We start from the raw sequence: 14,042 nt of genomic DNA on the forward strand, positions 1-14,042 counted from the left end.
AATGCCACATCTGCCAATTAATATGCTATGGCTATATTCCCTGGGAAAAGCCTTTCCCTCATGGATGTCAGGCAAGCCACCAGAGGCCTTGGGACAGATCTTATTAAGCACTTTGTCCCGATGGGACTCATCTCGTTGGATGTCAAGAATCCATACATGAGAGCTCATCGGATATCAAGGGAGACATATTGACACTCTGGGCAGCTTAGTTTGAGGCAGTCATGAGGCGAAGATGGCAGGCGCTATGATCCACTGGCTTGAATGCCCCCAAAATGGCCTGCAATGCATCCCCCTAGGGCAGGGGTCCCCAAACTTGGCAACTTTAAGACTTGTGGACTTCAACTCCCAGAATTCTCCAGCCAGCATAATTGGCTGCAGAATTCTGGGAGTTGAAGTCCACAAGTCTTAAAGTTATCAAGTTTGCCCTAGGGAGTGGTGCTCAGCCACAAAATGCCAAATTGGTTGCAAGCACCTATAGCATTTTTTTCCAGGATAGTCACGAAACCTAAAAGAAACTACAGTCAAATAGATAGATAGATAGATAGATAGATAGATAGATAGATAGATAGATAGATAGATAGATAGATAGATAGATAGATAGATAATCACTAACAGTACCTAGATCAGGGCTCCCAGACTTTGGGCTAGATGCACTGGTCACGCCCAGGTCCAGTTTAGCAAAGGGGGGGAAAGTCCCATACACGACATGATGATAAAAGAGATAAGAGAACTCTCCAAGTATGATAGCTCTCTGTGTATAATTTCAGTCATGTTACAAGTTATTACTATTTTTTATTGAATTAAGATATACTAAAACCAAAAATATAGTCTACAGTAGGTGGCAGCACTTCACTGATTATAAAAATTTGGTGAGATGAAGCTACTATTTGATGGGGAATTATTAGACAATGCCAGGGATGCAGTTTAAAATGGTAGTTAAGAATATCCTGGAAGACATTTCAACCCTTGGACTTAAAGAAATGACTTACATCAAGGAATTTTTACCTTGGTTTTAGCGTATAATGGCCTATATCTCACTCTGTCTGATCCTAAAAATCTACGAAGAGAGTCCGGTCAGCATGGGTGGAATTATCTCCAAAAAATCCAAGGGCTTTACTATATACCAGTGATGGTGAACCCTTTTTGGTTGGCATGACAAAAAAAGTGTGTGTGTGTGCTAGCATGCATGCATGCATCCATATTCATTCCCTCTCCACGCATGTGCACTTTCCACCTGCCGTTGCGCAGGCGCACAATCCTCCCATCCCTATGCATGCACACAGGGTTCACTTAATCCTGTGACAGTGAAAAAATGATCAAATGGGCAAACCTGAAGTTTTGAAAAATGGACTTCTGGTGTGCCTGTTGTGCTGGGGTGCACAACAGGCAAACTGGAACTACAGTGTGAAAAACCGCACACACAGGCAAACTGGAAGTGCATTTTCTAGTTGTTGTTTTTTATTATTATTTATTTTGTCAAACAATTATAGGGTAATAATTTGTACAAATTAAACGTTAGATAAGTAATGATCAAAAGTAACAAACAAAGACAATAGGACAGGGACAGTAGGCACAGTGGTGTGCTTATGCACGCCCCTTACAGACCTCTTAGAAAGGGGGAGAGGTCAATTGTAGATAGTCTAAGGTTAAAGGTTTTGGGGTTAGTAGGAGTAGAAACCACAGTCAGGTAGTGCATTCCAGGCGTTGATTACTCTATTGCTGAAGTCGTATTTTTTGCAGTCAAGTTTGGAGCGGTTGACATTTAGTTTAAATCGATTTCGTGCTCGTGTGTTGTTGCAGTTGAAGGTGAAATAGTCGTTAACAGGTAGGACATTTTGGTATATGATTTTATGAACTATAATTAAGTCGGAACGGAGACGATGGAGTTGTAAGTTGTCTAAACCAGCTCTTGTCAGCAGTTCAAAATTACCAGAGAAGAAGCTGCAAAAGATTAGATTAGCAACTCTTAAAGCCTTTTTGGCAATGTTGTTGCAGTGGGCTCTAGGACTTAGGTCATTGGATATGAGTACTCCAAGGTCTTTGACAGATTGAGGTTATCAATAAGTTCAATTCCTCCAAGTTTATATTTAGTATTCTGATTCTTTTTACCAATATGTAAAACAGAGCATTTAGTGGTGGAGATTTGAAGTTGCCAGATTTTAGACCATTCTGCTACGTGGTCGAGGTCTTTTTGAAGGGTAGCAGCATTGTCGGTGGTATTAAATAGTTTGACATCATCGGCAAAGAGAACACAATTGCTAGTGATGCAATCGCAAAGATTGTTTATGTATAGTATGAATAGTGTGGGTCCTAAAACACTCCCTTGAGGGACACCACTGTTAACAGGAGCAGGAAGAGAAGTGGCACTTCCTATTTTGACCACTTGTTGTCTGTTAGATAGGAATAGTTTGTCCACTGGGTTGGGTTTTTGCACTCCAGGGCTTCAGGGAAGCTTCCCTGAAACCTCTGGAGGGCAAAATGTCCTGCTCCAAGGCTGAAAATCAGCTGGCCATTGCACATATGTGCTCTGGAGTTGACATAAGGAAATGTCTTGCGTACGCTCCGATATGGCTCGAGATGCCACTTGTGGCACACGTGCAATAGGTTCACCATCACGGCTATAGACTACATGGTAAAGCAGAAAGAATGTTCAAGGAAGAAGCAATAGCAAACCTATTATGGGTTTTTTTTAGGCACCTAGAGGGGACATTTTTCTGAAGTCACTATGCATTAGGCATAATTTGAAGGGAAAAGTTATTACAATGAATGGTTAAGTAGAATCTGGGCTAGCTTGGGGAGAAAATTTGATGTTTAATATAAATTAGTCTACACTTTCCAAGTCTAATAACTCTCCAGATCTAACTAATTTCAGTGATGTTACAAGTTATTACTACTTTTTTACCTAATCATTACTAATTGATTGGCTGGTCCTAGGCCAGTAAGAATTTCAAACCATTAATTTGGAAGTTTGTTAACTTAGAAGAGGCAATTGTTACTGTGTCAGGCTTGCTTTTCTTCAATACCCCTGAGGAATCTGACTCAAGTTAACCATGTAAGACACTAACTCCTCATAAAATGAAATAATTCACAATATTTTTAGAAAAAAAATTGACTTAATTTATTGCTTTAATTCTATTCTGATGTAATTTTTTTCTTTAAGAAATTATTCTAAGAAATTCATATGCCTGATAATTACTGACTGCCAATCGCTTTTATTTATTAAGAGCAGTAGATGCTATTTTTCTTCTCTTTGTTCTACCCTTTCTGGGTAGAAAAGAAATGTTGCTAGAGTCTCTGGGTGGCAGCTTGCATAAAGCTATACAAAATACACACTGGATTAATGAGGGATTGTTATGATTCCAAACAACAGGGAAAAGGTAGCTTTTGCATTGTTGATTCAAGGCATTAGGAAAAGTTTGTTTTTTCAAGCTTAGTATGATTTCCTTGAGCGGGTGTTAAGCTGCCACTCCCAGCTCCTTTGCAGACAGTTAAGTTTCCTTCCTCTCTTTTCTTTTCCTATATGAAAAAAAAATAACAAAACCCACATTTAAACCTTGAAATCTTTTTAAATATTATTTTCATAGCAAATTTTAAAAAAAATTAGTGGAAATCTGGAGTGCATTGAAATTGGTCTGTTCATTTATTTTCATAGAAATGGTTTTGAACAATACAAGCAAGGAATGGATTGACTTGAACTGGTATGCATGAAGCACAACAAACAAACAAACAAACAAACAAACTGTTGTTGTGGTAGGTTTTCTTTTCCACCAGCTGCTCTTCATCTGTAGTTTGTTGGCTACAGAAATGCCATCTGCTCTCTGAGCCCCACCAAAAAGATGCCAAAGACTAACAGCCTCAGTTCCTGATCCAAAGAGGCAAAGGAAGAATTGTTGTGCCAGACCATGGAGAAGGACTATTTAAAATCAAGCAGGGTGGGCTTACAACAAGGAAAGTTGGCCAAGAGAAGCACAAAAACCATGAAAGTTGGATTGGTCAAAGACCATTTGAGGACAAAATGCTCTGAAACATTCTAAAAACATTCTGGAAAAAATTATCAAGAATGAATGATGTTGTGCATACTCCTCTGTTTCCAGTATAGCCTAAACAGTCAGGAGGAATAGACAGTGAAATGATCACAAGTATATTCATGCTAGAAAATATCTACAGCACAGGATTGGATGGATCTCGCTCCCGGTTAGCTTTCCCGCACACTGCATCGCTGCACATACGTTGAGTACTGAGTGCATGTGCTTGCGCAGAGTCAAAAGTTTGGCTTCTGCATATGTGCAGAAGCAAAAAAAACCCACGGCATGCGCAGAAGTGAAAAACAATATGGTGGCACCTATGAGCTAGTTTGTGGGCATGGCCAGCCAGCCATCACTCCTGGCTCGGTGAGCTTGGGAAAATTCCCACTACCAATTCTAAAGAACCAGTTTGAACCAACTTCTGCTATAGCAGTAATGAAGGTTCACAGGCAAGAACCTGAAGTCATGTGTATAAAGATGCAATTCTTGGTCTTAACAAATGTCAGTTCAACCTCTGTCATCAGGGAAAATAGAAATACAGTGATCCCCCGCTCTTTGCGAGGGTTCCGTTCCAGGACCCCCCGCAAAGAGCGGGTTTTCGCGAAGTAGCGCTGCGGAAGTAAAAACACCCTCTGCGCATGTGCAGAGGGTGTTTTTACTTCCGCAGCGCTAGCGAGGAGCCTAAGATTGGGGGCGGCGCGGGTGTTTTAAAACATCCCCGCCGACATGAGGGGCTCGCTAGCACACCCCCAAACCCGGGTTGGGGGTTCGGGGGTGTGCTAGCGAGCCTCCCATGTCGGCGGGGATGTTTTAAAACACCCGCGCGACTTTCCAATGAGTCCCGAAGACAAACGCGTTGTCTTCGGGACTCATTGGAAAGTCGCGCGGGTGTTTTAAAACATCCCCGCCGACATGAGGGGCTCGCTAGCACACCCCCAAACCCGGGTTGGGGGTTCGGGGGTGTGCTAGCGAGCCTCCCATGTCGGCGGGGATGTTTTAAAACACCCGCGCGACTTTCCAATGAGTCCCGAAGACAAACGCGTTGTCTTCGGGACTCATTGGAAAGTCGCGCGGGTGTTTTAAAACATCCCCGCCGACATGAGGGGCTCGCTAGCACACCCCCAAACCCGGGTTGGGGGTTCGGGGGTGTGCTAGCGAGCCTCCCATGTCGGCGGGGATGTTTTAAAACACCCGCGCGACTTTCCAATGAGTCCCGAAGACAAACGCGTTGTCTTCGGGACTCATTGGAAAGTCGCGCGGGTGTTTTAAAACATCCCCGCCGACATGGGAGGCTCGCTAGCACACCCCCGAGCCCCCAACCCGGGTTTGGGGGGTGGTAGGAAGCTCCCATTGTTGGCGGAGACCTTTTAAAACACTCGCGCGGCTTCCAAACCGAGTCCTGGAAGCCGCGCGAGTGTTTTAAAAGGTCTCCGCCAACAATGGGAGCTTCCTACCACCCCCCAAACCCGGGTTGGGGGCTCGGGGGGGGTGCTACGAAGCTCCCATTGTTGGCGGAGACCTTTTAAAACACTCGCACGGCTTCCAAACCGAGTCCTGGAAGCCGCGCGAGTGTTTTAAAAGGTCTCCGCCAACAATGGGAGCTTCCTACCACCCCCCAAACCCGGGTTGGGGGCTCGGGGGGGGTGCTACGAAGCTCCCATTGTTGGCGGAGACCTTTTAAAACACTCGCGCGGCTTCCAAACCGAGTCCTGGAAGCCGCGCGAGTGTTTTAAAAGGTCTCCGCCAACAATGGGAGCTTCCTACCACCCCCCAAACCCGGGTTGGGGGCTCGGGGGGGGTGCTACGAAGCTCCCATTGTTGGCGGAGACCTTTTAAAACACTCGCGCGGCTTCCAAACCGAGTCCTGGAAGCCGCGCGAGTGTTTTAAAAGGTCTCCGCCAACAATGGGAGCTTCCTACCACCCCCCAAACCCGGGTTGGGGGCTCGGGGGGGGGTGCTACGAAGCTCCCATTGTTGGCGGAGACCTTTTAAAACACTCGCGCGGCTTCCAAACCGAGTCCTGGAAGCCGCGCGAGTGTTTTAAAAGGTCTCCGCCAACAATGGGAGCTTCCTACCACCCCCCAAACCCGGGTTGGGGGCTCGGGGGGGGTGCTACGAAGCTCCCATTGTTGGCGGAGACCTTTTAAAACACTCGCGCGGCTTCCAAACCGAGTCCTGGAAGCCGCGCGAGTGTTTTAAAAGGTCTCCGCCAACAATGGGAGCTTCCTACCACCCAGCTGAGTCGGGGAGCGAGTTCGCTCCCGGACTCAGCACGAAAGCCCCGAGTGACAGCGCCAAGGAACGGGCCTGTCCACGCTGTCTCTCGGCGCTTTCCAGCTGAGTCGGGGAGCGAGTTCGCTCCCGGACTCAGCTGGAAAGCGCCGAGAGACAGCGTGGACAGGCCCGTGCGGCGAGAATGAACGGCGTGGGCGGGCGAAGGGCGGGCGGCAGCGAGGAGTTTGCGTGGGCGGTGGGGAAACTCCTCGCTGACGCCAGCAAGAGGGGGAAGACCCAGGGAAGCCGCTGCCATCTACGCATGCGTGCCCGGCACGCATGCGTAGATGGTATTTTTGACTTCCGGGTTGAAAAATAGCGAAGTACCCTATTCGCAATGGTTGGGGACGCAATAAACGGGGGATCACTGTAAATACAGTGGTACCTCTACTTAATAACTTAATTCGTTCCGTGACCAGGTTCTTAGGTAGAAAAGTTTGTAAGTGAAAGCAATTTTTCCCATAGGAATCAATGTAAAAGCAAATAATGCATGCAAACCCATTAGGAAAGAAATGAAAGCTCGCAATTTGGGTAAGAGGAGGAGGAGGAAGAAGAGGAGGACAGTCGCTGCCGAAGGAAGATGAGGTGAGGGGAATCCAAAAAATCCAAAACTTTTAAGACTTAAAAAAAAAGAGGGACTCTGAGGTGGCAAGGAGGAGAACGCGCCTCCCATACACCTGGTGCGAAGCTGCCTCCCATACACTGCGCCAGAGAGAGAAACGCAGGCGGGCGAGAGGGGGGAACCTCCCACTCCTTTGACCAAAAGGCTGCTGCTGCTGGTACATGCTTCCTCTTCCTTCCCATGCTGAAGGGCTACCCTCTCCTCTCACTCACTCACTTTATAGCCGGCGCCTTTCCTTCACTGTGGTGACTCCTCGATTTGGCTGAAGTCGAGTTGATCCAGCTGGGGCGAAACGCCCCCTTTTGCCTTTCCACACTCAGATGCTCCAGGAGGCAACCGGGGTGGCGCAGCAGGTAGAGTGCTGTACTGCAGGCCACTGAAGTTGACTGTAGCTCTGAAGGTCAGCGGTTCAAATCTCATCACCAGCTCAAGGTTGACTCAGCCTTCCATCCTTCCGAGGTGGGTAAAATGAGGACCCGGATTGTGGGGGCAATAGCCTAACTCTGTTAAAAAGTGCTATTGCTAACATATTGTAAGCCGCCCTGAGTCTAAGGAGAAGGGCGGCATAAAAATCAAACAAACAAACAAACAAACAAATAAATAAACAAATAAATAAATAAACCAACCCCGCACTGGGTGTATGGAAGGCAGTGCAAGGGAGTCACCACAGTGAAGTGGTTTATTCCCTCTACAAGAGCCCAGAGAAAGGAAAACGCTCTTGTTTGCTCTGAGCTGCCCAGAGCGAAGGGAGTGTTTCTTTTCTCTGGGCACTGGCAGAGGTTTATTCCTTCTCTAAGTACCCAGAGAAAGGAAAATGCTTTGTTCGCTCTGGGTTGCCAAAGCCTCCTTAAGCTCCACCAAAAGGCTCTTCCGACGGTCCAGAAAAGCCTGAGATGGCCAGGATTAAAGGGGGAATGTCAGGAAACTGGCTGGGCCTTCGTGCTGCTCTAAAATTTCCTGGGAAATTTAAGAAGCGGCAAAAAAATCTTGAACACCCGATTCTTATCTAAAAAAGTTCTTAAGTGGCACTGTGATGCTGTCGGGCTGCTCATGACTCTTGGCCGAATGAGAAGGAAGACGCCCGACAATTTCTTCATTGGGATGAGGGCCCTGATTGAGGCTCAGGGGACCTCTTTTATTGAGCATAGACAATAGAAGGCAGGTTTAGGTGACGTTATATATCACATGATTGACCAAGTCCAATACAAAGTTACAATATGGCAGGGATCATACAACAACGAATCCAAAGTTACAGCATGTCCTTAAGATTATACGTAAGGAAAAGGGAGGAGGCAAGGAGGTGCTTAGCCGCACCTAGCTTGCGTTGCATGATAAGGCAAGACTGGGCGCCCCCGATTGCATCACATGGGGTAATGTTGCCCAACTTCCGTGTACGTACTATAGCCACTGGCGCGGTTCCACACACACACCAGTCAATGGTTCCAACAGCGTTCTTAGATAGAGGCAGGGATGGGCTGCTGCCCAGATGGGGGGGGACACAGTGGGGTAGCGAAAATGGAGCTGCATCCCAGAGCACCCAATTTGCAATGAAAGATGTTGAAAGAAAATACAGGGCATCCTGCATAAGCCACGCCTACAGTGTGGTAGTAAAAATTTTGGTAGCCCTTCACTGGGTAGAGGTACCGCTGTAATTACCTCATTTAGACTTTAGGTTATTTGAACTAGCTCTTTTAATTTGGGAGGCGAGATTGAGTCAAAGTTTCAGATCAAAAGACATTTCCACTATTAGACAGTATTTCCTTATTGTTAAAGGAAAGCAAGCTCTGTCTCTTTTCTCCTAAAGCCCCACTGTAGCCACCATATTAATATCACTCTTATGTCATATACTATTTTATTTGCTACAGAAAAATCTGCACCATCAGGGTTTAACTTTTGTGAAAATAGGTACAAGCTTCTCTGGTAGAAAAATATTACTATGGCAAAATCACTAAGAAAAAATATCTAATAGTGGGTGAGCTGTCCAGATTTCTTAGTATATCAATAGAGCTAAATAAACATGCTAAATATCTAGATAAATAATATTTCTAAGTGCAATCATAGCAAGTATAAGAATTAGTGCCTGAAAAAATGTGATTCAAAAATAAGCAATATTTTGAGTTGATAAAAATTATCACAAAATGTGTTGTCTATTAACAAACTAGCTGCCATAGTGGGTAAGGATTAAAAAAAACCTCTTCCATTTAATTAGAAGGCAAATGGATGACATTCCTATGTTCCAATTCAGTTTTGTTTTTTCAGTGCAGTTGAACAAGTTTTCAAACAACATTTCAATGTTTAAAGAATGCTTATTCTTTATAAAAATGAACACATTATATATATATACTTCATTAACATTTGGCTTTGTAATTAATTTATTATAATTATTTTTAACCTTTGAAATAAAATCGTAAGTCGAAAAGATTAATCAAAGGACATTTTCACAAGTATTTTGGTATCAATAACTACTCTGCTTATTATCCGATGGAAAGTTCACAAACCAAGGACTACCTGCTATACTTATTTTTCTTTTTGATTATAATAAACATGTGTCATGTGGGATTAATATTCCTTTCCAGTTATGCAGATTAAACAATCCTTGGATTCACTTCACATCCTGTAGCAACAATGGAAATAAACACACCCAACTCTGACTCATTATCTTACAAATCCATGATTGTTCTGTGTTAACTTGCTCTCTTGACTCCAATTGGATAGGATTAGGACACTTCTAATTTATTTAATTGCTTTCCTCTTTTCCTCAGTCACATTGCAGAAAGCTAACTTTTGAAAGCAGTCTGATATATATTCACAACTTTAATTTCTGGAAATGTTGAGCTTTTGGGGGCTTTTCCTAGAACATTTTTATCTTTCCCCCAAAAAAGATGGCTTTGGATAATTTTCAATACTTCCTTAAAAAAGTAAATAACAAAAAATTAGAAATAGATCCAACTGCTGAGACAACCAGGTTTATTGTTTTTCTTTCTGAACCATTTATAATTGACAAACTTGATCAAAATATGAATACCTATCAGAATGCAAGTCCTGTGGGAAAGAATTTAATGTGAGTGGAGGAAACTATGTATGTATGTATGTATGTTTGTTTGTTTGTTTGTTTATTCCAATACAAATTGAAGAGGCAAGTAGTAATATATATAAAGAAAAGGATAGAAGAAAAGATATAAAAATAGGTGAGAAGATATATGAAAGGAAGAAAAGGTATATGAGATAAAGGAGAGACAATTGGACAGGGAAACGGGAGGCACTCTAGTGCACTTATGTACGCCCGTTACTGACCTCTTAGGAACCTGGAGAGGTCAATCGTGGATAGTCTAAGAGAAAAATGTTGGGGGTTAGGGGTTGACACTACTGAGTCCGGTAATGAGTTCCAACAACTCGATCGCTAAAGTCATATTTTTTATAGTTGGAGCGGTTAATATTAAGTTTGAATCTGTTGTGTGCTCTTGTGTTGTTGCGACTGAAGTAGTCATTGACAGGCAGGACGCTGCAGCATATGATCTTGTGGGCAATATTTAGATCGTGTTTTAGGCGTCATCGTTCTAAGCTTTCTAGACCCAGGATTGCTAGTCTACTTTTGCATGGTATTCTATTTCGAGTGGAGGAGTGAAGGGCTCTTCTGGTGAAGTATCTTTGGACATTTTCGAGGGTGTTGATGTCCGAGATGTGGTATGGGTTCTAGACAGATGAGCTATATTCAAGGATGGGTATGGCAAAGGTTTTGTAGGCTCTGGTGAGTAGTGTAGAGATTCCCGGAGCACAAGTTACGTAGGATCAGGTTAACCTTTTTTTGGCGATATTGTTGCAGTGGGCTTTGGCACTTAGGTCATTTGATATTAGTATTCCAAGGTCTTTTACTGAGTGTGGGTTGGCTGTGAGATTTTGTTTATTCAGTTTATATATGTTATAGTTGTCTCCTTCTTTACATTCAAGCATCTGAATCAAGGATCCCCAAACATAGCAACCTTAAGACTTATGGACTTCAACTCCCAGAATTCTCCAGCCACCTATGAATTCTGGACATTGAAGTCCACAAGTCTTAAAGTTGCCAAGTTTGAAGACCTCTGATCTCAGTGAAATAGAGCCACTTAAACTAAGACTGATGGCTAACAGCTTTGGTAATCCAGTGTACTTTAGATTATTTTGAACAATAGTTTCCAAGAACTTAAGCAACACAACAGATGGCAAAAATTTGTGGGAGTTTAAAAAAAAATCTGGAGGACACCAGAGTGCTTATTTCTGCCTGCGGCAACAAAAGTGTCAACAGAGTATTAAGACAGGAAGCGCTGAGCCTAAAGGAATAGATTTTCTTTCTATTTCAAAGGAACAGATGGGGGAACAAATTACAATGAACAAGAATTAAAAGTAGTTGATTAATGTGAAAAGCATAGTGTCTGACTTTTTGTGGCAAAAAAATTCAAATCCCTTAAGTAGAAAGCTTTCTAATGTAAATCAAGTCTTACAAAAACTTAATTCAATATTATTTTAGAATCGTAATAGATTCTGCTTAATATTAATCCACAAGCCATAGCGTTGGACTTCCTTGACGCCATGTAAATTAATATTTACAGAAAGCTGAAGCAAATAACTTATTTAACATTGTATTGCCTTAGGTCAACAGTGTACTAATTAGTTTTTATAGTGCAAAAAAACCCCAACCACCCTCAAAAAGCAACAATGTCTTTCATGCCTGACACATTTTTAATAAACTGTTCTTTATTGTTTTGCAAATATTCCAGAGTTGAAATTCTCCATAAAATTCCCACAATCATTATTTATTTTATATGACAATCAGTATTAATTATTTTTAACTATATAACTGTTTTCAAGGCCAAGCATTTTGATTAATTTCAGAAATTAATTGGCAGGAAGAGTTGGCAGTGGGAGGCATTATTTTATGGTGGTTCGCTTCCTAACTTTTGGACCAATCAGTTATTGGGAGGACAGAGGTCGACCCCCTAGGCAGGGGCCTAGGGGGTCGACCTCTGTCCTCCCAATAACTGATTGGGAGGACAGAGCACCTTTGTGGTGCTCCAGGGTTCAGTCCTCTCTCCTTCCCTATTCAACATCTACAAGAAACTACTGGGTGAGATCATCTGATGGCATGGGGTGAGTTACCAGCAGTATGATGATGACACTCAGCTGTACATTTCCATTCCATGTCAGTTCAGCGAAGCAGTGGAAGTGATGTACTGATGTCTGAAGCTGTGAGGGTCTAGATGGGAGTCAATAGGCTCAAGCTCAACCCCAACAAGACTGAGTGGCTGTGGGTCCTTCCTCCCAAGGACTTTTCCACCTGTCCATCTTTGGTACTAGAGGTGGAGAGAAATTACCCCCTCAGATAAGGTTCAAAATGCAGCTGCACGAGTGATAGCGGGTGTACCAAGGTACTCCAACCCTATGCGAGCTGTATTGGTTACCAGTCAGACTCTGGAAGCAATTCAAGGTGTTGGTTGTCATCTTTAAAGCCCTACATGGTTCAGTGGCGGCTCCAACCCTTTGGAATTAACGGCCTACAGAGCTCTGTACTATCTCCACCTTACCGGTTTTCCAGAAAGCCATTAAGATCTGTTTTTTTCCAGCAGGCCTGGGACTAGGAATGATTGAGGGTATGCAAGGGTTTATTTAGGGTTATTTATGTAGTTTATATTATTTGCTATATTATTATTTTATTGTTATATTTTATACTGCTTTTTAGTTGTCATAATTATTGTGAGCTGCCCAGAGTCACAATAAGGAAAATGCTTCGTTCACTCTGGACTGCCAAAGCTTCCTTAAGCGCCACCGAAAGGCTCCTCTGGCAGCCCAGAAAAGCCCGAGATGGCCGGGATTAAAGGGGGAATGGCAGGAAACTGGCCAGGCCTTCGTGCCACTCTGAAATTTCCTGGGAATTTTTTCTGGACTTGGGTTCTTAAGTAGAAAATGGTTGTTAAGAAGAGACAAAAAAATCCTGAACACTCAGTTCTTTTCTAGAAAAGTTCTAAAGTACAGTGGTACCTCGAGATACGAGTTTAATTCGTTCCGGACCTGGGCTCTTAAGTCGAGCAGCTCTTATCTCGAACGACTTTTCCCCATAGGAATTAATGTAAATAATTTTAATTGGTTCCAGCCCTCAAAAAACTCACAAAGTTAGTCTAAATTATGCAGAAAGACATGTTTTTAATGAAGAAATGTACATGTACATATAAATGAATAATGAAGTTTCTTTCACTTAACTTGTAAACTTTCTTAAACTTTTAAATTTACATATGTTCAACTTCTCTGCCACCCAATCCTGTAGGACAGAGGTCCCCAACCCTTTTTGCACCAGGGACCGGCTTTAAGCGATCAAGAGAGGAATGGGTGAATGAATGGACGGAGGGTGGGAAGGAAGGAAGGAAAGAGGGAAGGGACAGGAACAGAGGAAGGAAGCAAGGAAACTTATGAAAGGGGAGAGTAAGAGAGGAATGAGTGAAGGGAGGGAGGGAGGGAAGAAGGTGGGAAGGAGAAAGAAAAGAAGAAATAGAGGAAGGGAAGGTAAAAGAGAGAAAGAAAAAGAGCAAGAAAGAAAGAAAGAAAGAAAGAAAGAAAGAAAGAAAGAAAGAAAGAAAGGGGGAAGGGACAGGAACAGAGGAAGGAAGCAAGGAAACTTATGAAAGGGGAGAGTAAGAGAGGAATGAGTGAAGGGAGGGAGGGAGGGAAGAAGGTGGGAAGGAGAAAGAAAAGAAGAAATAGAGGAAGGGAAGGTAAAAGAGAGAAAGAAAAAGAGCAAGAAAGAAAGCTGCAAGCACCCCCCCCCCGAGCCCCCCAGGCCGGCTGCAACCTTTTAAAACACGCGCGCCGCTTCGCAGCTGTCTCCTGAAGCCGAACGCGGAAGTTAGCGTTTGGCTTCAGGAGACAGCTCCTTGGCGCTTGTATCTCGAATTTGGGCTTGTAAGTAGAACAAAAATATCTCTCCCCTCCCAGCTCTTATCTCGAATTGCTCTTAAGTAGAGCAGCTCTTATGTCGGGGTTCCACTGTAGAGGCATTCTTAGGTAGTGGTACCACTGTATTTGCAAAAAGATCTGTTCTGTTTTATTTTCTTGAATATCCCCAAAAATACAAGAGGAAGGATAAGGAAGCTGAA

This window comes from Erythrolamprus reginae, chromosome Z (genome assembly GCF_031021105.1).
Source record: "Erythrolamprus reginae isolate rEryReg1 chromosome Z, rEryReg1.hap1, whole genome shotgun sequence".
NCBI lineage: Eukaryota > Metazoa > Chordata > Lepidosauria > Squamata > Dipsadidae > Erythrolamprus > Erythrolamprus reginae.